This window comes from Elephantulus edwardii, unplaced genomic scaffold (assembly GCF_000299155.1).
Source record: "Elephantulus edwardii isolate Elephantulus edwardi_28Jun2011 unplaced genomic scaffold, EleEdw1.0 scaffold00321, whole genome shotgun sequence".
Lineage (NCBI taxonomy): Eukaryota > Metazoa > Chordata > Mammalia > Macroscelidea > Macroscelididae > Elephantulus > Elephantulus edwardii.
The window spans coordinates 380,991-408,419 of NW_006400071.1; the positions used below are offsets into that span (position 1 = coordinate 380,991).

The 27,429-nt window shown below is 44.5% G+C and overlaps 1 protein-coding gene and 1 pseudogene across 1 annotated transcript in view; one reads left to right on the plus strand and one right to left on the minus strand.

Moving 5' to 3' along the window:
* Positions 1-27,429, minus strand: part of LARGE (like-glycosyltransferase) — a 663,150-nt gene that overhangs the window by 210,162 nt on the left and 425,559 nt on the right. The window lies entirely within an intron of this gene.
* LOC102859807 lies at positions 3,164-11,324 on the plus strand (annotated as a pseudogene).

The window sequence follows — 27,429 nt, forward strand, 5'->3', positions numbered from 1 at the left end:
AACCCTAAGTGTCTGTAAATTTTCATTAAAATTAATTAAAAGAAATAGATGCAGAGGTGCGATGTTGATTTACTGTAATAGTAATTGTGAGCAGTCCGGCTTAGCATCTCATCAGTGTTGTGTCTGCACCTGGGTTTGCGAGTGGCCTCATCTTACTCCACAGTCCACTTACTCTTTCTTGTGGAGGGTTGTAGCCTGTGGACAGGGTACCGGGTACAGTAGTACAGCTGGAGGTAAAGAGTGCAGATCAGGGTCAGACTGCCCACCAAGCAACAGGCCCAACTGTGCTTGCCCACCACTCTACAGCTGACAGCATCACCTGCCCGGTGACCACAGCGAAGGCATGGTGAAGCCGGTGAGACACTGTTCACCACGGATCACCATGTAAACAGAATTAGTAAGGCCTCGCTCGGTGAAGGCGGTGCTTATGTGTTCAATGGCTAATCGGTCCTCAGTGTAGATTCTGGAGCCAGGCTGCCTGCTTCTGATTCCTGACCCTAACCCTTTTTAGCTGTGGAGCTCTGAGGACATTACTCAACTTTTCTTTGTCTCCTTCTTTCACTTTCACAGCTTGTGAGATTTATGACTTCATAAGTTATAAAACTGGGGCTAGAATACATTTTAAAACATATGCTGTTGTTAGATGCTGTTGAGTCAAATATGACTCATAGTGATCCTATGAACAGCGGATCTGAATCCCGTCCTATCCTGTGCCATCTTCACACTTCCTGACACCCTACAGTCTATTGCAGCAGTCATCATGTCAGTCTACCTGACTGAGGGTCTTCCTTTCCTTTGCCAATGCTCCACCCTTCCCAGCATCATGTCCCTCTCCAAAAAATAGCTCTTCCTAGCACCATGCCAGAAATACATGAGGCAAAGCCTCATCATCCCTGACTCCAAAGACCACCCTGGCTGCACCCTTTCCAGGACATATTTATTTGTTCTTTTGGCACTCCATGCTCTTCTCCAACACTACTACTCAAAGGCATCAATTCTTCTTCTGTAGAAGCACAACAAAATAGTTGCAGGAAAATCAATTTGGAACCATGATGAATCTGGACGAGTTGGAGTAGAACAGTGTTTTGTGGGGTTTTGGAAGGTGACCACCAGGCCTTCCTTCTGAGTTGCCTCTGGGTGAACCTGAACCTCCAACCTCTTGATAAGCAGACCAGCAGCAGGTAGGTAACCATTTACAGATTCTCAACCCCTAAACCAACCAGGGAATCTTAGAATGTATTACATACTATACAATGATGACTATCTTAAAATAGCAGTGTGCAACCTAGCTCATTTGAAATACAGAGATTCTATCATGTACTTCTCTTGAAGGTTGTCCAACACAACAGGGTCATTCTAGAACTTTCCTTCTCAGCTCCATCTGCTTGATCCCCTGGGGTTTTATGTAGAAGGACTGAGCTCGGAGCCTTAATGTCGATGTTACTCGTCAGTGGGTGTGGGGCAGGTATGGAGAGAGCAGGACCCTCTACACCAATAGTTCTCTGGTTTCTAGAACCAGATCTTCCATGGTTTCTTCAGCACTTTCTCTGCTCTCAGGGTCGTTGTTATTGTTGTACCACATCCAGTCAGAGCCAACTCATAGCTGGCCCTCCAGCAGGTTTTCAGAGGCAGTGAATACATATAGTTTTCCTGTACAACAGCTGGTGTATTTGAACCATGTGACTTTGGGTTGGCAGAACAACTCTTTACACCTGAGCCACAAGAGCCCCTCTGCTCCACAGTTGTTGTTGTTGTTGCTATGTACCATTCAGTCAGAACTGACCCACAGCTGACACTCCATTGGGTTTTCAGAGGCAGTTAGCCACATGAGAGGAGAATGCCCATTTTTCTCCCTTGAAGTAGTTGGTGGATTCGAACTGTGTGCCTTCAGATAAGTAGTCCAGTTCCTTACCACTCATCCACCAGTTCTCCCTCTGCTCCACAGTAGTGAAAGGAATTATTAAACAAGTGAGTTTCGGAGAGAACTGGCTTTATGCAGCTCGGTCGCTCTCTCTGTATCTTCTTTTGGGTTCCAGCTCGCCAGCAGAGAGCTCTCATGCTGTTCGTCAATCTCACAGTTTCTATGGCGCAGACCCTGTGAAAAGATGTGAGCCACAATTTCCTGGACAGGGTGGCAATTCCAACTCTGGGTTTGGGTCTTAGAAATATTTATATCTAAGACAATTCCACCAATATAAGCTTTAATCATAAAACAGAGCAATTGCTCTCATCCTATTATCTCTAAGTTGGTTCTCTAATTTGAAGTGGGGGGAGAGCTCCAAAACACCAAACTCACTGTTACCATGTTGATTCCAATTCATGGAAACTCTTTCGAGCTCTTGGAGCTCTCCCATTAAGATTTACAGTAGAACCGGTCTATGGTGTTACTGAGGCTGTAAATCTTAATGGGAGAAGATTGTCTCATCTTCTCCCCATGGAACACCCAATAGGTCTGAACTATGAACCTCTGGCTAGCAGCCCAACTCTTAATCCACTACACAACCAGAGCCCCTCGGGTGAAGGTTATGGTTAGGGTTAGTTCTCTCACGCATCAATACTTCCTAATATGAAGTCTGACTGGAGCTGTCGTGTATTCTGCTAATTCTTCAAGTAATTCAGATGCACATTCATATCTAAGAGCTTTCCAGTGGAGTTTGGAAGCTCTGTTCCTATGTCATTAGGGACAAGGTTCCCCTGCAGAGTTATGGGGCATATAGTAAATTGAAAGCAAACTTTTAAATTGAAATCAAGCTCCAAGTCAGCGTGGACAGCGTCTGTTGCTGTTTGTGTTTGAGTCAGGGCATCAGCAAAGAAGATGAACCCCAGAGCCCGACAGCCTGGGCCCTTCCACTTACTAAGCACATGACGTCAGCTTGTTTATGTTTGCTGTGTTTGCTTCTAAAAACCAAAGCTAATAACCAATATATATATAACCCAGAATTGAATGTATCTTTTTATTTACAAATCTTCTGGGTACAAGTTCATAAGTAAAAACGAAGCTGTATTCTTAGCTTGTTCAAATATCACCACACACAGCATCTGAAAATTAGTGCAGGGGCCTCAGGTGAGGCCAGAGCCATGGTGCACCATGAGCTGAGTGCAGATGTTGAAGAGATCTTACCTCTACTGGTTGTGATGAAGAGCGAAGCAGAAATCTAGAACTATGAGCTCCAAGATGGTCATGGGTGACCAAGGCTGAACTGGGATATTTCTCCTAAAAATGGCCTTAAGATCTTTCCCTTGAGAAAATGATAAAGATCATTCATTCCATGAGCCCCAGGTTTAAAAGAATTATGTGTGCTGTCTAACAGATGTAGAGGTGAAAATTTGAACGCTTCAGCCAATTCAGTAGAAAACGAGCCTGCAGGTAGTTCAGCAGCTCAATAGAAGAAAAAGTTAAAATGACAGCAGGAATGGTTCTTGTTCCAAAACCAAGAATTCCTTATCCTCATTTCCCTTGTTCTCACAGAGAGAGCAGAGGAGATATGTGGATTTGTTGGTGAAATATGCAAAAGCACCTGCAAATTCTGAAGATGTTGCAACAAATTAAGAATGACTATTTGTAATACTTAGGGAGCTCTGGTGGCCCAGTGGCAAGAAGCTGCACTGCAATCCTGAAGGCACATGGTTCAAGTTCACCAGCTGCTCTGTGGGAGGATGGGCAATCGCCTCCCACGCAATTAACCTGCCATAGGGTCAGCTATGGGTTGGTTCCAACTCGAACAACAACCACAACATCTGCAGTACGTGGATATGAAAAAGCATGTGAATGAAGACGTTACTGAATTCTTAATGTGTCTGCAGAATTCTGCAAATAAATGTGCACAGGATTATACTATGCTTCCTGAAGATGCTGATCTCTTCACAGAACAAAACTGGCATTGAACAAGTAAAAGAGTACCCAGAAATCTATACTCTCCATGAAGTTAATGGGATTCTTCCCATTCGGAACAGATATGGGAATAAAGTTGGACAAGACTCTTCTTGCATTGGGAAATGTAAAATATGTGAAAACAATATTTCTCTCAATGCTTGCAAAACTACAGCTAACAAAAGAGAACACTTCTGCCACTGAGCAGCAGAATAAACAGCTGCAGCTACGCATGATAATAACTGTAATGACCCCAATACAGAGAACCTTGCTTCAAGATAGCACTCACGAGTTGCTCTAGTCAATCATAAATTTACCTTATAAGCAATAAGGAACAGTGAGAAATTCCTGTGTGTGTTCAACTAATACCTGTCGAAGGTTCAAAACTTGTTAAAGTAATTTCTATTAATTCACCACTTCCACTACAGAAAATGGCAACAAGAGAGAAAAAGAAAATCTTTCACAAAGTTCCATTAAACGCCATGATGTCCAAAATACTGTATAAGACCATTACTGGAGACCGAGTATGAATACCCAAGGTGGGGGCAGGGTGGGGGGAGAGCGATGAGGATGGGTGGGGTGGGGGGGGGGTTGGTAATCATAGGGTAACACAATTTGGTGGGTTGAGAAGGGGTGAAGGAAATGGGAAAAATCTGGTGTGAAAAACAATGTATTCAAACCTTGTAAATAAACCAGTATATATACACACATATATGTTGTTGTTGTTGCTGTTGTTATGTGCCATCGAGTCGCTTGTGACTCATAGTGACCCTATATACAAGAGCCCTAAACCCTCTTCTATCCTGTGCCAGCCTCACTGTCTCCGACACACCTACTCCTGCCACCCCAATCACTGAATTGATCCATCTTATCCAAGGTCTTCCTCTCCTGTGCTGTCCCTCCACTCTCCCAAACGTGATGTCCTTTTCCAAGGACCAGTCCCTCCTTGCAACATGCCCAAAGTATGTCAGATGAAGCTTCAGAATCCTTGACTCCAAGGAGCATTCCAGTTCCACCCTCTCCAGGACAAACCTGTTTGTCCCCCTAGCAGTCCATGGTATATTCAACACTCTTCACTAGCACCAGAGCTCAAAGGCATCAATCCTCTTTCTATCAGCCCTATTCACTGTCCAACTCTCTGGTGCATAGCACGTAACTGCGAAGACTATAGCCCAGATCAGGCGCACCTTAGTCTCCAGCCTGACGTCATTGCTCTTCAGTACTTTGGAGAAGTCCCTGACAGCTGACTTTCCCAATGCAAATTTGTCTCTTGATTTCCTGACTGCTAGTACCAAGAGTGTTGACTGTGGAGCCAAGTAAACTAAAACTGTTAACAATCTCAATCTCTTCACCATCCATCCTGATGCTGCCAATTGGCCAAGTGGTGAGAATCTTTGTCTTCTTGATGTTGAGTTTCAATCCGTATTGAAGACTGCAGTCCTTGACCTTCTGCAGCAAGCGCTTCAGGTCCTCCTCAGTTTCTACATATGTGTTCCAGTCTCCACAGTATTTATGGACAAAGCTGAAGCGTATGTGCCTGAAGTGGAAGTATGCAATGCTATTTTTGTTTACCCTTTTGAAGTAAAACATTTTATTGCAGGTATTTAAACTTACTAAATAAAAATGTATTCTGGGTTTGACCTTAAAAATAAGGTCTGCCTGACTAGATTTTAGGTAATGCGTGTAATCTCCCTAAGCCTTAGTTTCCTCATTTATAAAATAAAGATGATAATATCTATTAAAAAATTAGTGCAATGTTTACTGGGCAAATGCTATTATCATTCTACCCAGAATTCCCTGGTGCTATATATTTAATGAAGGATGTTGGAATTTTGTCTCACATACTTTGGGAACGTTGTTAGGAGGGACCATTTCTTGGAAAAGGGTGTCATGCTCGGAAAAGTGAAGGTTCAGGGAAGGAGGGGAAGAGCCTCAATGAAATGGATTGGCACAATGATTTTAACAATAAGGTAAAGTATGGCATTTGCTGCAGAAGGTCAAGGACCATAGCCTTCCATACGGATTGAAGCTCAACATCAAGAAAACAAGACTCTCATACTGGGTCATTTGGCAACATCATGATAGGCAGAGAAGAGACTGAAATTATTAACAGCTTCAGTATGCTTGGCTCCACAATCAACATTCTCAGTACCACCATCCAGGAAATCAAAGGATGACTTGCACTGGGAAAAATCTGCTGTCAGGGACCTCTCCAGATTACTGAAAAGCAATGATATCAGTCTAGAGACTAAGATGTGCCTAATATAGGCCAGTGTTTTCACAATGACTTACTATGCATCAGAGAGCTGGTTAATGACTAAGGATGATAGAAGAAGAATCAATGCCTTTGAATTGTGGTGCTGGGGAAAAGTACTGAATATTGCATGGATTGCTAAGAGAAGAAACAAGTTTGGCCTAGAAAGGAGGAAACCAAGATACTCCTTGGAAGCAAGGACTGTGAAGCTCCATCTGACGTGCTTTGAACATGTTGCCAGGAGGGACCAGTCCTTGGAGAAAGACATAATGCTTGGAAAGAGAGAGGGACAACACAGGAGAAGATGACACTGGATGAGATGGATTGACTCAATGACTGGGGTAAGGGGCGGGTGGGGAAGTGTGATTGAGACAATGAAATTGGCTCAAGATAGAGCAGGGTTCAGAGCTGTTGGACATAGTGTCACTAAGAGTAAAAGGCAACATAACAACAACATGGCAGAGATGATGATGGCACAGGATGGGGTAGGGTTCATAATCTTTTCATCATGAGCCATAATCCACTCAGTAGCACCTGAAAACAGCAACAACATATCCAATGAACAAAGAAGACCAAGGAAAAAATGATGCCTTTGATAAACTGAATACACCAAGAACTCTAGGTAGCATTGTTGGCCTAGAGGCAAGAAGCTGTGCTTTAATCTAGAAGGCACATAGTTTGAATCCACCAGCTGATCTGTGGGAGGATGGGTAATCTCCTCCCTTGCGATTAACTGCCTCTGAAAACCCACTGGAGGGTCATCTAAGAGACAGTCTGTCTCTAAGGTACACAACAACAATAACATACCAACAACCGTCAAATGGACAAACAAATCTGTCTTGGAGAAAGTGCAATTATGGTGCCCTGTGGAAGCAAGCATATTGAAGCTTTTGTCTCATTCTTTGGGAGTGTTGTCAGGAGGGACATAGTGCTTGGAAAGGTCAGTGAAAGAGAGGAAGATCTCAACAAGACTGTTAGATGCCGTTTCTGCAACCATGGGCTCCAGCATACAGAGGTGAGTGCAGGATAGGGCAAGAGTCAGATCTGCTGTTGTTTAGAGTCACTCCGAGTTGTAGTCAACTCACCAGACCTAACAGCATATTCTTCCCTGACAACCTCTGGATAGTGCGCTTTCTACATTCAACTATTAACCAAGGGGTTGGAGGTAGTAATTCACCCAAAGGTGCCTTGGAAGAAAGGCTTGGAGAACTATTTCTTTAAAATTCAGTCATTTTCTCAGGGTATATTCCAAGCAGTGGAACAGCTGGGTCATATGGAATTTCTATGTTCAGCTTTTTGAGGAAATGCCAAGCTGCCTTCCAGAATGGTTGCAACATCTTACAATCCCACATAGGAACAATGGAAAAGAGTTCCTATCTCGCCACATCTTCTCCAACATTTATTACTTGCTGCCCTGTTACACTTTGCCACTGCTACTACAGTGAGATGGTATCTCACTGTGGTTTTCAGCCACTGAAAATCCTACGGAGCAGTACTACTCTGATACAAAAAGTGGTCACCATGAGTCAGATGACTGGGGGCTTATGTCCTGCCCTGTGTACCAAGATGTCCAGTCACAGTGCTCACATCTGTCCCTTAGCTTCCATGACCTTCAGTTTGCCAAGACACTGGTGCAGTTTAAGGTCCGCTGAGAGTCTCCTTTGTATGTGACACCAGACAAAAAACTAAGGACTCTAAGACAAATAGGACAGAATCCTTCGTACAAAGGCAGAGAGATCGGGAAATGAATCAGCAATTATAAAACAGCTTGGCACCTGCCGTAACAGACACACTGAGAAGAGAGAGCATGGAGACCAGGGCACAGTAGACTCTGTGGGCAAGTGGAGGCGGCTCTGGTGACAGGGTCCACAGGGAGATGCACTCCTAACCCAAGGGCTGACCTCTCCAGTGCTCTGAATGCACCAGATTGGAAATGCCACCAGATTTCTCCCGCAAGAGAAAGATGAGCAATCTCCTTCCATGTGCTTTACAACCTCAGAAACATGTTAGGGTAAGAGAGAACAAAGAAAATATGGTGACAAAGATTTGGGGGAGAAACAGAGGACAGACTCCAAGAAGTAGATAAATCAGGAGATGCCAATTATTGATTCATCCAACATGAACCAATCAAGTTCTACCAAAGGCCCTTCTCTGCAGAGAACAAGTGTCTAATGAGCTCAGGAGGTATGAAGGCCTCAGAAAACCAAGGAAAGGGAGTGTCTGTGCTCTGATTCTCTCTGTGGATAGACCCACCTTCCTCTCCTGTGGGTGTGTCTTTCTTCCTTAATAAAATTTAATTTGTGTATCTGTGGCGTCAAGGGTTTATTGTTCAAAATAACTTTTGTAAACATTGACTTCGACTTTACTACATGGATGGGCAAGATCATACAATCAGCGTGCTATCCACAAAGGAATGGACTAGTCTTGCCATCCTACTCAGTTTAAATTGAGTGGTTTCAGTAGTAGCAATTGGGGATTTCAACATCAACAAGAAAAAGGAAACAGCACACATCCTTCAGGGTCAGGTTTGCGCCAGCCACAACCAGATCCACACGAGAGCAAAGGCAGCCTCAGCAGAGAACCAGAGAACATTCTGAGACAGAGCTGACCTGGGAGTGTTGTCAGTGGCAGGACTAAGGGAACTTTGTAACACTGACCTAAACCATGAGGCTGAAGGTCACAGGGTCTGCAATCATGCTTGGGGCTGTCTGCACTTAGGAAATGTATACTGTTGTTATTGTTAAGTGCCATCGAGTTGTAGATGACTCATAGTGACATTATGAATGAAAGACCTGAACACTTGTATAACTTTCATTGTTTCATAGAGTTTCCAGAGACAAGCTATATCAGAAATGGATGCCAATCCTGCTTCCAAGCTTGTTTTATTTGGGGAGCTCCACCCAAACCTTCCACCATGGGTAACCATTATCGCATTTGACACATCAGTGTCACAGTGTTCAGCTTCACAGCAACCACGAGTTACCTTTTGCCAACTTGAATTACAGCCTGTGAAAGTCCCTAATAAACACCACAACCACAACCATGAGCATGGTTCTGTAAAATCTATGTAGTCATTGTAACAAACTTCAGAACCAGCAGAGCAGTAAGATTGGTGCTGGAATTAGTAGAAATAGGTGCAAGAACATGGGAGTCCATGTCTGACCTTACAGGAATTAGTCTTGTACTATGAACGCTGTTGATGCTTCCCTTTTTGGAGTTAGTAGAAGTCAGACTCAGACAGGCTGTCCTCATGCTGCCTGCACTCATGTTACAGTATCTTTCTTACTTAATAAAGTTACTAGTCTTCAACTATTCCCCTGTCAGTGTTGCATTTCTCTCTTCACATTCACTCCATTCACCTTTACAAAGTGCTCTATCTAGACTGTGCTTGGCTAATAAAGACGACTCTGGTGTTGCAACGTAAGGCCTGGGCAACTTCCAACACTCTTGGGAATATCCCTATTCTGACAATAACAACCAAATGCCAAGGTGTGAGGGCGAGGTGTGAGTCAAGTGGAGTTGTGGGAAAATGAGGGTGACGTAAGCTTAGCTCATTCTCTGCAATCTTCCAAAAGCTTTTGTGCTCTGTAGACATCTCACGGCCCTTCCACTCCTGTCTCCAAAATCCTCAGCAGCGTACGGCTTCCTCTGAGCTTTCTGATGAGAGGAGAGGCCCCATCTGCCTCCTTCCGGGTGACAGCAGGCCCAAGGTAAGCCATCTTCTGAAGTTCTGCTGATCCTAGCTCAATGGCCAGGTGCAATCAAAATCCTGGTCCCCAGAAGTCAAAGCGAAAGCTTTAAACTTGATTGTGTGGGTCCAGCCTCAGCCCACCATATCACAAGAGGTCAAACCGCAGGGAATCCTTCTGGGCAGACGGCACAGGTTGTTACCAGGCCCTGGTGGACTCGGCTCAGCATTCTGCACCGCCGCCTCACATCCTTAGAAGTTACTATAATACAACACCGTGACTAACAGAAAAGGCTTTGTCATTGTTTTCTGTGCTGGCCCTGTGGTTATGATTAAGTGCACTGTTCTCTGTCTTCCTTACTCTAGGCACAAGTTAACGTATGAAAATGAAGCTGTCTTCGTTGCTGATACATACATCACCACTAACAGCCAGACAAGAGCGAACAAGCTTTTGATGCTGCTGGGGCCCTGGTGTCGGCATCACCAGCCAGCAGACAGATGGCTTCTGGCTGGGAACTCCCCTCGCTTCCAGCCACAGGCTCAAGGCAGGGATCCTGCTGTTGAGGATGCGAGGCTGGGCCAGGGCTGAGGACGCTTCCACGGCTCTCCTGCCTGCTTTTCAGGGATTTCTGCCCACTGGTTATGCAGAAGATTTCATGATAAATGAGGATGGGGGTTTTAAAGCCTGGCAAAAGGCAGTCACAGCCCAGTTCTGCAACTTTATAATTTGATTCTTTTAAATCTCGGTTTCTATTATGAGTTGATCTCTGTGTCTCACAAAACACTTAAGTCCTAAGCCCTGGCCCCTGTCAACAGGAAATTGTACGGAAATGGTTTCTACAGATGTTCTCCGGTGCATGAGGTCACATCAGAGTTACTGGTAGGTGTCACTGGGTCGGCTCTGACTCCTAGCGACACTGTGTACGACAGGATTCTGCCCAGTCTCGTGCCATCCTCACAGTCTCTCCTGTGCTGATTTGGGAAGGAAGCTTTTCTCTATTCATATTTTTAGCGTCTTTCAAGCTGAGTCTCACACCTTCTGGAACAGAAGACATGGTTCTGCTCCTGTTCACACAATGTTCAATGGTACGTTCTTTTCGAAATGGTTGGCCAGGTTGACTTCTTAGTCTGCAGGAGTCTGCAAGCTCTGCTGAAACCTGTCCACCATGGGGGACCCTGCTGGTTCTGAAGCCTTTCCCCTTGGGGACATCATGCTCTTGGCTGTCTTGCTCCCTCTAACCTTCCCTTTCCTGCCTCCTTCAGGGGCTCCTCTCTTTACCCCCCTTCCCACGAGGTGCTCCCAGGTTCCTGTTCCTTCACCTTCTCCCCTTCTCCTCCTGCTCTGCCGTCATCCTCACTGATGGGATCGACTCCAATGGCTGTGCAGATCGGCCACACAAAGACACTCACCGGTCTCCACGTCCACCACGGCCTTCCTTCCAGACCTTCTAATCCTGAATCCCAACTATCCATTCACCATCTTCATCTGGCTGGACCGCTGCAACCCTTGACTCAAAGAACCACAATGAAAACGCTTCCTCTTCTTTTACACAGTGGTTCAAGCCCTGGTCTTTCTGTTTATGTTGTTCGGTTTGGGTCTGTCAAGTCATGTATGATTCACAGTGATCCTGTGAAAAAAGATCCCAACCTTGTCCTACTCAGCACCATCGTCTCTGTCCAACTTGACCTCCTTCCTGTAGTCACTGTGTCAAACCATCTCGTTGAGGGTCTTCCTCTCTTTTGCTGACCCTCCACTACTCCTGCAAGTATGATGTCCCTTTCCAAGGAACAGCCTCTCCTAACAACATGCCCCAAATTATGTGAGACGAGGTTTTGTCTTCCTTGCCTCCAAGGAACGCTCTGGCTGCCCCTTCTTGAAGACACACCTGCTTGTTCTTTAGACAGTCCGTGAGCTGTTCAACACCCTCTTCCAAGACCACGACTTGGATGTATCCATTCTTCTCCTGTTATTAATGAACTGTCCAGCTCTCTGATGCACAGGCAGTGATGACTCCAGACCGCAGCCTGAAAGAGATGCACCTCAGCCTTCACACTGACACCCTGCTCATCAGTATTCTGGAGAGGTCCCTCACAACACCAAATAGAACGTAGTATCACCAAAGCTAGAAACCTGGGATTCAACTTTGACACCCTGCTCTCTCACTTCTTACATCCTTGGCATAACCAAACTCTACCGATTATGTCTTGAGTATTCCTCCCATCCATTCCTGGCTCTCGCTGCTTTGATCACAGCCCCTTCCTGGGCTATCACAGCAGATCCCTACCTGACCACCCTTTCTTACAGCTTATCTCTTCCTTCCTATCTTGCTTACCTAGCCACAGAACTAGTTTGAAAGTCCTTGAGTGAAATGAATGTTTAAGTGTTCAGCTACTAACCCAAAGCTTGGGAGTTTGAAGCCATTCAGAGGTACCTTGGCAGAAAAGTTTGGTAATCAACTTCAAAGATCACAGCTGCTAAAAATCCTCAGGGGCCCAATTCTACTTCGAGACACATGGAGTCACTATCAGTTGGAGTCAACTCAACAGCAGTTGTTTTTCTGGTTTAATTCTGATTCCTCTGCTTCCTTGGCTTAAAAAGGTCTAAATGCTCCTGAGGTTCAGCATAGTATTTCTGCAGAAGATAAAGTAAATCTTATCTCAAACTCCAAATCCTAGCCCATTAGGAACTGGCGAACTACATCAAACTGGGATATGGTTTGGGGGTGGATTAGTTAACCTGCTGAGGTTAGCTACCATAAGCAAATGCCTGTCGCCCTGATCTGCTGGCTACATCCAGGGCTTCCTCCTTGTCCCCAAGCCTGGGAAAGCTGAGAGCGCAGAGGAAGCCTGCCAATCATAGCTGCATATCAAACCAGCTGTGCTTATTCCACGAGGTGCATATTAAAATGTTATAACCAGAGGCTGTCCGGAGTATCCGCCAAGAAAGCCGCAATGCCCTCCCAACCTCATATTTATTCTAATAAGCAATATTAAAATAGAAAAGCCTTTAATAGCACTGTTCAGCACGCACGGTGAGTGCAAGATGGCTATAATCAGGAAAACATATAGTATCACATTACAGTTTCCTAAACATCCAAAAAGAGATGCAACATGGTTCTGGGCACCCCTGGCCAGGGGGTGAGGAATAATAAGCCATCTTCTGAGAAGATGCAACACAAAAGGGTATTTAAACAAGCTTGGAGGGTTGGAAAAGACTCTTTCAGAACTCGGATGCTTTGCTGCGGTGGCTACTTCAGTAGTTCAGCTCTGGCTAGCGAGCTCTGGAATCACAGGAGCTTAGATGAGCTGTGAAGGTCGTAGAAATTACTTTGCAAGTGCTGCTTGTTCACAGATGACCAGAGGAGGGGAGGGAAGCAGTCAAGATCAGACAATTTATGGAACTAGGACTGCAACACTTTTAAGTTGAGACAGTCCATGTATAAGCTTCTCAAATGTAGTTTCCAGCTCTGAATTTTAATAAGAGTCCTCCAGTTCAAATTCTAGTTCTTCTATGGATAATAGGCAGCCGTGGGAAGACTCTCAGTTTCCCAGTTTCTTCATCTGTGAAATGGAAAGAGTACTTACTCCTTGGAGCTGATATTAAGATTGTCGTTGTTGTTGTTATGTGCTGTCGAGTCATTAGCAACTCATGTGACCCTATGTACAACGACCCTAAACTCTGCTCTGTCCTGTGCCAATCGCACTGTCTCTGATACACCCATCTCGATTGCCCCAGTCACTGAATCAATCCACCTCCTAGAGGACCTTCTCTTCCTGCGCTGTCCCTCCACCCTCCCAAGCATGATATCCCTCTCTAAGGACCGGTCTCTCCTTACAGCATGTCCAAAGTATGTCAGACAGAGCCTCAGAATCCTTGTCTCCAAGGAACCGCCCGGATTAACCCTCTCCAGGATGAAACTGTTTGTCATCTTAGCAGTCCATGGTACACTCAACAATCTTCTCCAGCACCACAGCTCAAAGGCATCAATTCTCCTTCTATCCTCCCTAGTCATTGTCCAACTTTCTGCCGCATAAGAAATGATTGCAAAGACCATGGCCTGTATCAGATGCACCTTAGTCTCCAGAGAGACACCATTGCTCTTCAGTACTTTGGAGAGGTCTGGTATGTTAAGACGCAATGAGCTAATCCATTCAAAGGGTTGAACAGGGTGCTTCTCACTTGACAAACACTCAAAGCTTAACTGGTATAACTGCCCTTTTTCATGATAAAATGAGGATAAGGAGATCGAGGGGCAGAGTGTTATCTGTCAGGCTTCTGAACAGAAGATCAGCAGTTTGAATCTCCCCTACCAGCTGTTCCATGGGAGAAAGATGGGTGGTCTCCTCCCTGAAAGAGTGGCAGTTTTGGAAAAGTGATGGCTGGGCACTATGGGTCAGAATCTACTTGGGCACTGTGGGCAGGTGAGGATGGCACAAGGCCATGCAGTGTGTCTTTCTCTCGCACACAGGGTTGCTGTAACTTGGAACCATCTTAACAGCATGCTAACAACTACTGGTAGTCTAGTGGTGAGGAAGTGTACTGCTAACCCAAAGACATGTGGTTCAAATCCACTAACTTCTCCGCAGGAGAAAGAGGGTCAGTCTCCTCCTGTACAATTTACAGCCTCTGAAAACCTGCTGGAGGGTCAGCTATGAATCAGTTACTATTTGACAGAACATGAAAACACCAACAGGATCAAGCATGGCAGCTGCAAAAAAATCAAATGATGTATTGCACTAAGAAAATAAGAAAATCTACTGCAAAAGACCTCTTGAAAGTTGTAAAGATCAAGGATGTCACTTTGATGATTATGGTACAAGACATGTATTTTTCAAGTAGCTCAGGTGCATGTGAGAATTGGGCAGTAAACAAAAAAGATTAAAAGAGGAAGTAATGCATTAGAACTGATGTTGGCTGGATGACACAGAATATTCTGTGAACTGCCAGACAATGACCAGATCAGCCTCAGGAGAGATGCAGTCAGACACTCCTTAGAACCACAAGGATGCTCTTAGCGCGACTTCCTTCAGAATGAATCCCAGGGTTGTACATCCTACAGAGGGGCCAGAGGGAGAATCGAAAGGCAGGTCTGAGATTCAGGAAGGAATCTTCAGTCCGAAACAGGTGCAGAAGACCATTCCAAATGATTTTGAAAAATACTGTGTAACACAGGAGAGGCTAGAGAGTATTATGCTGAGTGAACTAACTCTGGCTGATAAGGACAACTACTTCATAAGACCATTACTACTAAAACAGAAGGGTAATTAGTAAGATACGTATAGAGGGAAGAGGACATGGTTGAGAGTGGAGAGGAGGGGGGACAAACCATGAGGTTTCAGAGTTTGGTTGGTCAAGGGTGGGGCTGAAGGAATTAGGGAGGATCCTGTAAGGATCTGAAAAGATGGGGTAGCAGTGGATATACATCAAAGGTGATTAATTCTGTGAGATACAATGTGTGGGAATGATTGTATGAAGCACAATGTGAACTAAAAACATAACCAAAACAAGCAGCAAAAAATAAAAACAAACAAGAAACTAAACCGCTGCTCAATCTGTAATAATTCCTCTCTTCTCCCTGCCTTCATTTTCAGTCTCTTGAAAAGGGAGAAGCTATACATTCTTCCAAGGGTCCAGCTACTGCCCAGATCCCAGGGCACCGGCAGGCTCTACCGTTCTGACAGGGAACTGAAAAGGCAAGAGAGCTGGCCTGGGTCCAGCTACCAATTCTACCAGGGGACACCCTTCAGCTATTTCACACACAGATACTCCTCTGAATCACTATTAATGGGACCTATTGACTTACCACTTACTTTTCCTACAAGGATTACACAAAGAGCTCTCGTTGGGAGGTTTCTAAGGCCAGTGAAGACCTAGTGTTCCCAATTATTTAAGTAGGTGACCTGAGTCAAATCTCCTGATCTCCTGAGGCTTTGCTTCTGCTTTTTAAAAATGGACGATGACAAAATTTACTCTTTCCATTATAAGATGGTTATGAGAGTGACATAAAATGAACTTGTAAAATATGACTCAACTTGGATGAATCGTTTTCATAATATCATGCATTTCTGAGTCTTAATGGAATGATTTAATTAATACTTCTTTCCTTACATCATTTCTGAAATGACATTATTCGTCAGTGGCCTTCTACTGTCCAAGGGTCAGAAGATGGGCTAAGCTTATTCTCTGAAACGCAACTTGGAAGTGAAGTTAACTATCACGGCCTGCGACTGGTGGAAAAGCAGTTAGGAGGTTTCTGTATAAGATCTGTTTACATTCTATTTATTTTTTTTAACTGTGTCATAGGTGTGAATTTCATTCCTGTCTCACAGAGTTATTAAGGTTACTCAGATGTCCCATGGGCCTCTCTTAGAGCAGCAAGTCTGGCCATCATCAGGAATTTGCATTTTGTTCCACAAGTTCCTCCCTTTTCTTCCAAGGACCCTCTACTATGATCATCTCTTATAGAGAGTTCAGCTATAGTTGCCGGGTCTAAGAGTAGCTAAAGTTGTAGTTCTCTATATCTATTAATCATTTGGACTAATTAGTCCTAGGAGTCTTTGGTTTTCTTTGCCTTTATTTGTTCCAAACAAAGAGAGAAAAAAAATAGTTGCAGCTTAATCTTGTACTCTTTCCCAGCCCCTCCTTTTTAAAAAATTAATTTTAATGAAAGTTTATAGAGACTTAGGGTTTTCAGTCATTCATTGTTGTGCTTTTCTCCCTGCCCACCTCCTCCCCTTCCTTCACTTTTCTCCTTGATAAGTAAAATAAAAACTCTTTCATTGCTATGCAATCCCTCCCCCCCCTGCCCCAAGTCCACTGTACTATGCAGCCTTCAGTCTTTCAAGCATCCTGGAAAATCTACAACCAGGAGAGGATAAAATAGATGAATAGGATCTTCTAAGAAGCAAATTCTTATACACATCCCAAAACTTCTCCAACAGGGTAAAAAGGGAAGCCACAGATTGGAGGAAAAAGATTTGGTAATGATACGTCAAACAAGGGATTTATATCTAGAATTTATTGATTACTCGAGTACCACAACAAGATAAAGGCAAATAACCCAATTGAAAAATGGATACAGGATAAGAACAAACACTTCACCACAGAAGACATTCAGATGGCCAACAAGCACATGAAGAAATGTTCAAAATCCCTAGCTCTAAGAGAGATGCAAATAAAATCTTTGTAGTTTTAAGGCAGGGTCTTGGGCTGCTGGTACAAGCCCTAGGGCTCTCGAGACAGTCCTGACTTACAGTTCCTCCAGGTGCATCAGAGTATAATTGTGTCCACAGCCTTTTCAATGGCTTGCATTTTTTGCAGGAAGATTCCAAGTCTTTCTTTCAAGGTATCTTCAGATATACCTGGACCACCAGTCTTATAGTTGGTCTCGGAGCCACAGCTACACAGGCACCTCACAGCTGCTAGGTACGTGTCAACAGCCTTTCTGCACAAGTTTACCCCATTTAACCTTCAGCACTCTGTCCTAGGAGCTTCTCACTCTCTCCTCTGTGGGTCCGTCCCTATGGTGATCTCCTCTGAGCCAGTGCTTTACATACCACACACAGGTTGATAACTCCAAATTTTTATCTCCACTTTGACCTCCACACAGATTTCCAGGACCATAAATCCAACTGTCCACCTGACACCTCCATTATGGACTTCTAATAGGCATCTCAAACTTAATGTGTGTCACACTGAACTCTGCATTGTTTTTCTCTACTCTTGCTCTCTCCTCCGTATTCTCTTGTCTATAAATACCAACCCCTCTGGACTGTCCAAAGAATATAGCCATCTGGGGACAAGGGCAGCTAGAAAGCTGCTTAGCAGTGAGGATGGAAAGCTGTTTCCTCATGCGCTTTGGACACATTATCAGGTCCCTGGAGAAGAACTCCATACTTGGCAAAGGAGAGGGCCAGCAATAGAAGAGGAAGACCCTCAGTGAGGTGGGCACAGTGACTGCAAAAAAGGCTCGGGTAGCACAGGTATCGTGAAGACGGCACAGGAGGAGGCAGAGTGTGTGCACATGCACACGCCAATAAAACAAAGCCAATACCCAAAAATGTCCAGTTGCCACAGAGTGGCTTTTCACTCAGGATGACCCCAGATGTGCCAAAGTACAACTGCGTGACTTTCAGCGGCTGGTATTTTGGAAGCAGCCTGACCAGTCTTTCTCCTGGGGTCATTCTAGGTGACACACATCTCCCAGCTCTCAGTCAGCGGCAGAAGGCACTAACGGTTCATTCCACCAGGGGCCTCCTCAGGTTCACACAACTAGCAGTAAATGAGGGGCGGCTCCAAGTCCCAGGTGCTGGGAAAGAGGAGAAAGAGGGGAAAAGCAAAGAATCTAGAGAAACTTTATCTAAGAGATGTCAGAAATGACATGCCAAGAATAGAGAACAAACAGGTTCGTCCTGGAGAGGGTGAGACCAGGTTGCTTTTTTGGAGGCAAGGATTCTGAAGCTTCATGTGACATACTTTGGGCACGTTGCAAGGAGGGACCCAGTCCTTGAAGAAGGATGTCATGCTTGGGAGGGTGGAGGGACAGCACAGGAAAGGAAGAGACTCGTTGAGATGTTTTGATTCAGTGTTTGGGGTATTGGGAGTAGGTGTATCAGAGACAATACGATTGGCACAAGATAGAGAAGGGTTCAGGGCTGTTGTAAATAATGTCACTATGCGTCACACATAACAACAACAACAACAACAATGTGAATTTTCTACAAGTTACCTGTGTTTGTGGGCATTTCATTGCATGCTTATTAATTCGGTGTACAGGTTGGTAAGGGCAATAGGTTGGTAAAAGAGCCACATTACATTGTTTATTGAAAATTCTGAATGCTTGGCATTGTGCTGGACTCTGGGCAAGGACTCGTGAATAAACAGGGTCTTCCATTATGAGGGCTGTGATTTCAGCAGGGAACCAGAAAGCAGATCACCAAGTAAGTATACTGAAACAAAGGCATGCTAACAAACTACAGGCCTGAAAGGGGCATCATACAGCCATAGCAAGATAACAAAATGCCTCAAGGGAATGCCAGAACGTCTGACTGTGCTCATGCAAAACTTGAACTTGGACTAGGAAGAAGTCCTCACAACAGAGCAGGGAAACAGTGCATGGTTCAAAATGAGGAAAGGAGTGCATCAGGTACATGTTCTGTCTCCATACCCTTTCAATCTATATATGCAGAACAGATCATTCGGGAGGCTGGACTCTATGAGGAGGAATGTGGCATCAGGATTGGAGAAAGACTCATCAACAACCTATGTTATACAGATAACACAACCTTGCTTGCTGAAACTGAGGTGGACCTGAAGCACTTTCTGCAGAAGATCAAGGACAGTAGTCTTCAATATAGATTGACGCTCATCATCAAGAAGACAAAAGATTCTCACCACTGGGCAAATTAGCAGCACCATTATAGATGGAGAAGAGATTGAGGCTGTTAGCAATTACAACTTGCTGGCTCCACAATCAACACTCTCGGCACCACCAGTCAGGAAATCCAAAGATGCATTATACTTGGAAAATCTGCTGTCAGGGACCTCTCCAGAGTACTGAAAAGCAATGATGTCAGTCTAGAGAGACTAAGGTACACCTGGCCCAGGCCATGGTCTTTACAATTACTTGCTATGCATCAGAGATTGGACAATGACTAAGGATAACAGAAAAAAAATTGATGTCTTTGAGTTGTGGTGCTGGAGAAGAGTCTTGAATATACCATAGGCCACCAAGAAAACAAATACGTCTATTTTGGAGAGGGTGAAACCAACTTTCTCCTTGGAGGCTAGGATTTTGAAGCTTCACATCACATACTTTGGACACCTGACCAGGAGGGACTGATCCTTGGAGAGGGATATCATGCTCAGAAGGGTGGATGGATAATACAGGAGAGGAAGACCCCCGGACGAGATGGATTGACACAGTAACTGGGGCAATGGGGATAGGTATGTCAGAATCAGTAAGACAGGTTCAGGACAGGGAAGGGTTTAGAGTTGCTGTACATAGGGTCGCTGTGGGTTGCAGGCAACTTGATGGCACATAGCAACGACAACAACAACTAAGATAATGCATCTGGAAAAAACTTTCATATTCATCATCTACCCAATGAAATTAAGTTGCACAGAGTGCTATCTATGCTCAGGATCACACAGGTCTCATGCCTTGCTCCTTAAAACCACTGTGCTTGTCCACTCTCAGGAGAAGGCCGAATGTCCTGCAGACTGCCAAGAGAACAAACACGGCTGTCCTTGGAAGAGGGGCAGAGTGTTTCTTGGAAGCAAGGGTAGTGAGACTTTAACCCACGTGATTTGGGACCTGCAACATGAAGGGACTGGTCCTTAGAAAAGGACATCCTGCTTGGAAAAGCACAGGTCAGCCAAACAGTAGAAGACCCTGAACAGGAAGCATGGATACACTGGCCGTAACAATGGGCTTAAGCATGGCAGAGACCGTGCGGACAGTACAGGATCTGGCAGGGTGTCATTCTGCTGTGCGTGGGACCAGGAGGAACCAGCTCAATGACATCTAACAATAATGACATCATCAGCTTGGAAATGAAGATGTTGTTGTTGTTATTATGTGTCATCAAGTTGTCTGGGACTCACAGTATGTACAATAGCTCTGACCCCTGCCCTGTCCTGAGCCAGCTTCACTGACTCTGACACACCTAAACCCATTGCCCAGTTATTGGGTCAATCCTCTTCTTCAGGTCTTCCTCTCCTGCGCTGTCCCTCTACCTTTCTGAGCATGATGCCCTTCTCCAAGGGCTGGTCCCTCTTGGCCACGTGCATAGAGTATGTGAGACAGAGCCTCAAGATCCTTCCCTCCAAGGAGCAAGCTGGTTTCACTCTCTCCAGGACTGACCTGTTTGTTCTCTTTATAGTCGACAATATGTTCAATACTCTTCTCCATCATGACAACTCAAAGGCATCGGTTCTTCTTCTGTCATTCTTAGTCATTCTCCAGCCTTCTGATGCATAGGAAGTAACTGTGAAGATCACGTCCTGAATCACACACACCTCGGTCTCTAGATTGACACCATTGCTCTTTAGCACTCTGGAGAGGTCCCTGACATCAGATTTTCCCTAATGCAATTCGTCTTTTGCGTTCCTTACTGCTGGTGCCAAGAGTGTTGATTGTGGAACCGAGCAAGCTGAAATTGTGAACAACCTCAATATCTTCTCCTTTTATCATGGTGCTGCCAATTGCTCCAGTGGTGAGAATCTTTGTCTGCAGGATAGCTGAAATTAACAGTATAAGTAGGGTGTATAAATGAGCTTTGGCTTTTTTTCTTCATGCCCTGATATGAGACTTTTCTCATCTCACCCAATGCTGCCGAATACTAGACAGCAAACAGACCACACACACCTCTGATGTCCAGTGAACAAGGGTCTGCAGGCGAAGCCCGTGTAGGTGCTGCCATGGAACTCGCCCTCTGCAAGCCTGCTCACCACTGCCCTCCACAGAGGAGAGTCCTCCCTTCACAAACCAAGGACAACACATCTATAACAGTCAGCTAACAGTCGTCTTCAGGTACAGTATTAAATCATCACAATAACAATGCACAGGACCTTGCCTGCTAATGGTTTTTATATCCTTTTTGATGGAGAATAAATGGCAGCTTCCGAGTTCAGGGTAGAAAGCAATTTCACCTGGCAAAGTCACACAGGACAGTGGAGGGAGAAAGCTGGCCAGGAAAAGCATGTGTATGTGTGTGTGTGTGTGTGTGTGTGTGTGTGTGTACACACAGATGATAACTAAGCAAGGAAAGCTTGGCTGCTAAAGTCTTTATAATCTGGAGTCTGAGACAACACTGGAATTGAAGCATACGCATCCATTCACTAATTCACTCAGTCTTCCATCCCTGAGGGCTGACTAGGTGCCAGGTAGAGTCCTTGCTGTTAGTAAAAAAGGTTGGAGGTTGAAGTCTGAACCTTGGAAGAAAGGCCTGGTGATCTCCTGATGAAGAATGAGCTCTAGAGAGTCCTGTGGACACGGATCAACTTGACTCTCATGGGCTTGCCATCAACTGGAACCGGCTAGGTAGGTGGCGCTAGTTAGCATTCTGGGTTCTGTGTTGAAAGTAAGCTTACACATTAACACCCTCGTCCCTGCCACTTCTGATCCAGGATGGGAGCTGGACCACTGATCCCTACATCATAAAATGCCAAGTGGTGATAGGAAGGACCGAGAAAAGGAGAGTCGATCAAAGGACATAGAGAAATAGGGTAAGGAGCTGTGATGTTTAATGCTATGTATCAAGTGGGCTAGGCAACTTCTCAATGGTTAGATGCTAGGATGCGTGCTCTTCCATAATGTAACTCAGCATCACCTCTTTCTAACGTGATCAGCTAATCAGTTGTAAAGGGAGCTTCCTTGGGGATGTAGCCTGTCTCCACAGTGCACATGGAAGTTCTAGCAGAAGGAATTCTCTCATAATCCTGCACTTTCTGTATCTCTTGACCTTCATTTCTGGGATGGAACCCTGAAGAAGTCTCCAGGTCACCTCCTGACTTACAGATTTTGGATTCCCCAGCCCCTGTAAGCCCGTGAGCCAGCAGAGGTCTCTAGCCTGCCATGTGACCATGATTCTATGAGTCATTGAGTGAAACGAGTTTCTCTGTGTATTTATATATGCATCTCACTGCTTTTGCTCCTTTAGAGATCTCAGACCAAGACCAAGGAAGATAAGATGGTGAGAAAAGACAGCCGAGATGACATTTGAGGAGAAAGGAAAGTTCACCTTGCTCAGAAGAATGTCAGTAAAAGAAGAAAAAGTGACAGATGAGCGGAGATGCTCAGTACGGAGGCCTCCGGGCAGGAAGCTGCAGCAGCCCCCGTGCGCCTGTCCCAGGTGAGCTGGCTGCAGAAATAGCCTGTGGTTGCAGCCACCATGGGGGAAAGGTCACCAATTTAGAGTCGAGCGGCAGATGGAAGTCTGCCTGGAATGACATTTGTTTCTTAGTTAGGGCTCACTGCCGCTTGAGGATGAACGGGTCAGGAAGGTGGCTGACACATGGTGGAGATGTCAGAAGAACATGCAGAAGAATCCCGGGCTTGGGTGGAGAATGAGAAGTGCAGAAAGTGACATATTCCCTTAGGCCAGCAGCTGAGAGATTTCAATAGAATCTCTGATGATGGCTGAGGTTCTCTCAGTCTTGTCTCTTTGTCAACATTATTATTTTAATCCATTTAAACTCACTCACTCATTGCTGTCAAGCTGGAACTAACTCACAGCTGACCCTCTAGCAAGATTTCCATGTCTGCAAATTGAACAGACTGCATTTTTGTTTCAGACTAGCAAATGGATTCAAACTGTCCACCTTAGAGTTGATAGGAGTAACATCAGCTGGTCTTCGGGAGTTGCTGGGCTGAGCCATTTATCTTAAAAAGTGCTTATTCATTTTGCTGGAAGAAAGTTATCTTGAATAATCTTCCTATTTACATCTTTCCCATGGGGTGTGTGTGTGTATGTGGAGTATCATATGATTGGCTTCTGTTTGTTGCCGTCCAGTCAGAACCAATAAATTGCTGACTTTCCAGTAGGTTTTCAAAGTCAAGAAACAGAACTGGAGGAAACTGTCCATCCTCCCGCAGAGCAGATGGTTGGTGCAGATGCCAACTGCATGCCTTTGGGATTGCGGAGAAGAGGAATGTTTCAAAAAAGGATAAGGGTATTGAAGAATACTGTGTGATTAAGCCACAATGCCCAGGGATTAGTAAAAAAGAATGATCCCAAGTGAAACATTGGATGAAGGGCTTTCTGAAACTCTCACTGTTGCTTATTTCCGGGATGTTGCTGGGTTCAGTGGTCACTTCCTTATTTGATGCCTTGGGGGAGAAATACCTTTCAAAGCTAAAAGCAGTACTAATTAGATTAAATTGAAAACCTGACGGATTCTCCCATGGACCAAGAAGCCCCCAACTGTACCACTGCTCGTAAGAGCATCTTGCTGTTAGGTGCCAGGTTTAGTTCATAGTGATTCTAAATACAACTAATTGAAACTATGGCCAAGAGGAGCTTGGTGATGGCATTATTTCAGAACAGATTAGGGTGATGATTAGGTTGTTTTTGTTAAGTGCCATCGAGTCGTAGGTGACCCATAGCAACTCTATGAATGAAAGTCATAGACACGAAATTTCCATCTTTTCTCCAAGTTCATAGAGTTTCCGGAGGCAAGCTTCTTTTGGAAGTGGATGCCACTCCTGCTTCCAAGCCTGTTTTATTCAGCAGCTCCACAAAAACCAACCCCAGAATGGTGGTCAAATCTCTTTTTAAATATGAGACCAAATTCAGTCAGCTCACACCCAGTTGCGAGCAACAGCCACATCCAAGTCTTAACCCCAAACCAGAAAAACACACCTTTGCAGAATCTGGCCATTCTGCTCATCTTCCCAGCCTGGAAATAGCCCCAGACTGACAGCCAAATGCCTTTTTAAATACTAGGTCAAATCCAATCAGCTCACACCCACATGCAAGCAAGAGCCACACCAATGTCTCAACCCTAAATCAGAAAACACACTTTTGTGGAATCTGGCCATTCTGCTCATCTTCCCAACCTGGAAACAGCCCCAGACTTGTAGCCAAATGCCTTTTTAAATATGAGGCAAAGATGATTAGATTAAGGTTGAAAAATATAATGAACATAATTCACATCATTGTACATGTGAAGATTGGCTATGCAAATATAACGGATCTCATAGCAGTCAGGAGATTAGGAAATGTACTGCACCAGGAAAGTCTGTAGGGTCCTCTCCCAATTATTGAGGAGCAATGATGTCAGTTTGAGGAGCAAAGTGTGCTTGATTCAGGCCATAGTCTTTTCAATAACATGGGATGCCTCTGAAAGGTAGACAATGAATAAGGATGACAGGAGAACAATCAATGTCTTTGAATTGTGATGCTGGAGAAGTGTGCTGAATATTCTATGGATTGCTAAAAGAATAAACAGGTAAATCTTAGAGAAGGTGCTGCCAGAGTGGTCCTTGGAGAGAAAGATGATGAAACTTTGTCTTACTTACATTAGGCATGTTTCTAGGAGAAGTTATTCCCCGGAGAGGGACATCATCCATGGAAAGGTGGAAGGACAGTGAGGGAGAGGAAGACCTTCAACCAAGCTGAGTGACACAATGATTGCAGCAATGGGCATGAGGATTTAGGAGAGTGTGAGGCCGGTACAAGGTAGGACAGGGCTATTAGGAGTTCACGGGGCTGTTAGGAGTTATGCTCATCTCAACAGCACCTAACAACAACAACAACAACAACAACATCCTTGACCCAGTCAGTGACCGTAAGGAGTTGCACTACCAACCCCAAAATGCAGTTTGAATCCAACACACAGAGTAGAAACATAGGACTTGTTACAGTCTATTTTGTATACATTTCCTGCATATCCTCTGACTGTGACTGAGTGTGTCCATGCTTTTGAAGTCTTTACTTTCTAGTTTCAAGGGTTAACACGAATTTACTGCTGTTAGGGAAGGTTTGGAACTCTCTTACATCTTGACATGTTGACTTCCCCTGACTTCTTAATTGGAACAACCACACAATCTCAATCTATTCTCTCAGGAAGTAACCCAAATCACCCCCTCACAGGTGGTGCTACTTTATACAGCTATAACCCATGCACATTAAGTCAATTACCTCTAAAATGAAGCCTATTCCTCTCTGAGGTGAGGTATGTATGTACCTCAAAGATCTGAAAGCAGAGACTCAAACAGAAACAGACACCACTGTTCATGGCAGCAATGTTTGCAACAGGCAAAAGGTGGAAGCAACCTAAATGTCCATCAACAGATGACCAGATAGACACCTAAGCAAGCATGCATACTCCTCAACCAGTAGGAAAAGAGATATGCATAGATCAGAAAGACGCTGACTTGGTCTACCACAAAAAGGCAAATGTTGTAAGAGTTCATGTAAATATATAAATACCAATGTATGGCTAACACAATTCTATATGTGTGTTCCATAAGTTACATATGAAATTGGTTTCTAAGTGTACTTTACATCTAAGTCCTTAGACCAAATGTGTATTAAGTTGGAATAGGTGAATGTATGTCTCATTTAGCCTTACTTTCATTCTGGTGGTTTAATGGTAAGGAGAGGCACTGCCAACCCAAAAGCATACGATTTGAATCTGCCAGCTGCTCCCTGGGAGAAAAATGGGTAATCTCTGACATGATCTATTGCTTCTGTAAACCCACGGAAGGGTGAGCCGTGGACACTAGTTCTATACAACAACAACATTAGTGCAAGAAAGCAGGGGTTCAAGCTAGTTTGACCCCTGTTGAGAACGTGCATGTCCACCCCAGAGAGTGTGGACCAGAACTTACATTTTAACAAATGCCCCAGGTGATTCTTCATGGATGTTCTCTAACTCTGAACTTGCTAGAAATTTGACTCTGACATAAGGGAAGAGGAAAGAAACTGGAGGGAGAATCCCTTGTTCCTCTTGCAAAGTGCTGTGTCAGCAATGGAAGCACCCTTGGGGAGCTACCATCCTTGTCAGGTGCTAAGGGCCCACCTCCTCTTCCCACCCTGTATTTTTAGCCCACCTTCACTCTTATTTTTGGACAGCCTGTCACTTAAGAATGGCATTCACATTTTTAAGAGCTATGAAAAAAAAAGAGTATCTCATAGTGCATAAAGGCAAAAGTATTTACTATCTGATTTTTTTTTTTAGTCTGCTTATACTGAATTGCAAAAGTAAACAGGGTAACTAAAAAGTACACAAGAAAATGGGACCTGTTGGTGATAGTCATAGCATATATAATCTTTAAACAGAAAAAAACCCAGTCCAATATTTATCTATATGTGTGTATACTTATTTGTATGTATGTATATACATGTATCTATGTGACTGCATGCATACACACACACCCACACACCCACACACACACCCATATATACACAAATATGGGAGCTCTGGTGGCCTACTGGCAAGAAGCTGTGCTGCAATCATGAAGGCATGCAGTTTGAGGCCACCAGCTGGACCACGGGAGAAGGACGGGAAATCTCCTCCTGTGTGATTAACTGCCTCTGAAAACCCACCAGAGGGTCAGCTATGGGTCAGTTCTGACTCTACAGTACACAGCAACAGCAACAACAACAACAACACATATACATATACACACATGTATGAGCCACTCCTTGGATGAGGACACTATGCTGGGTAAGGCGGAAGGTCAGAGAAAGAAAGGAAACCTTCCAACAAGAAGGACTGACACGGTGACCATAACAATGAGGTCAAGTGTATTAGAGACCCTGAGGACAGCACAGGTAAAGGTAAGGTTCTCATCCACTGTCCAGAGGGTCTGAATGATTAACAGTCAACCTCACAGCACCGAATAGCAACAACAGTAACACACATATAAAATAATACACATATAGAACACACTTTTCAGACATGACCAAATACCATACAGCTCTGGACGTTTAGGTTTGAAGGATTAGGACCTTCACTGGTGACATAAGACATCTCAGTCAATTAGTTTCATACAGTTCATAAACTTTATGTTCTGCATCCCAGTTTGGGAAGTACTGTGTGAGGTATTAAAAGCTGGCAAGCAGTCATCTGAGAGAAACTTCGTGTCTAGAGGAGAAGAAAAAGAA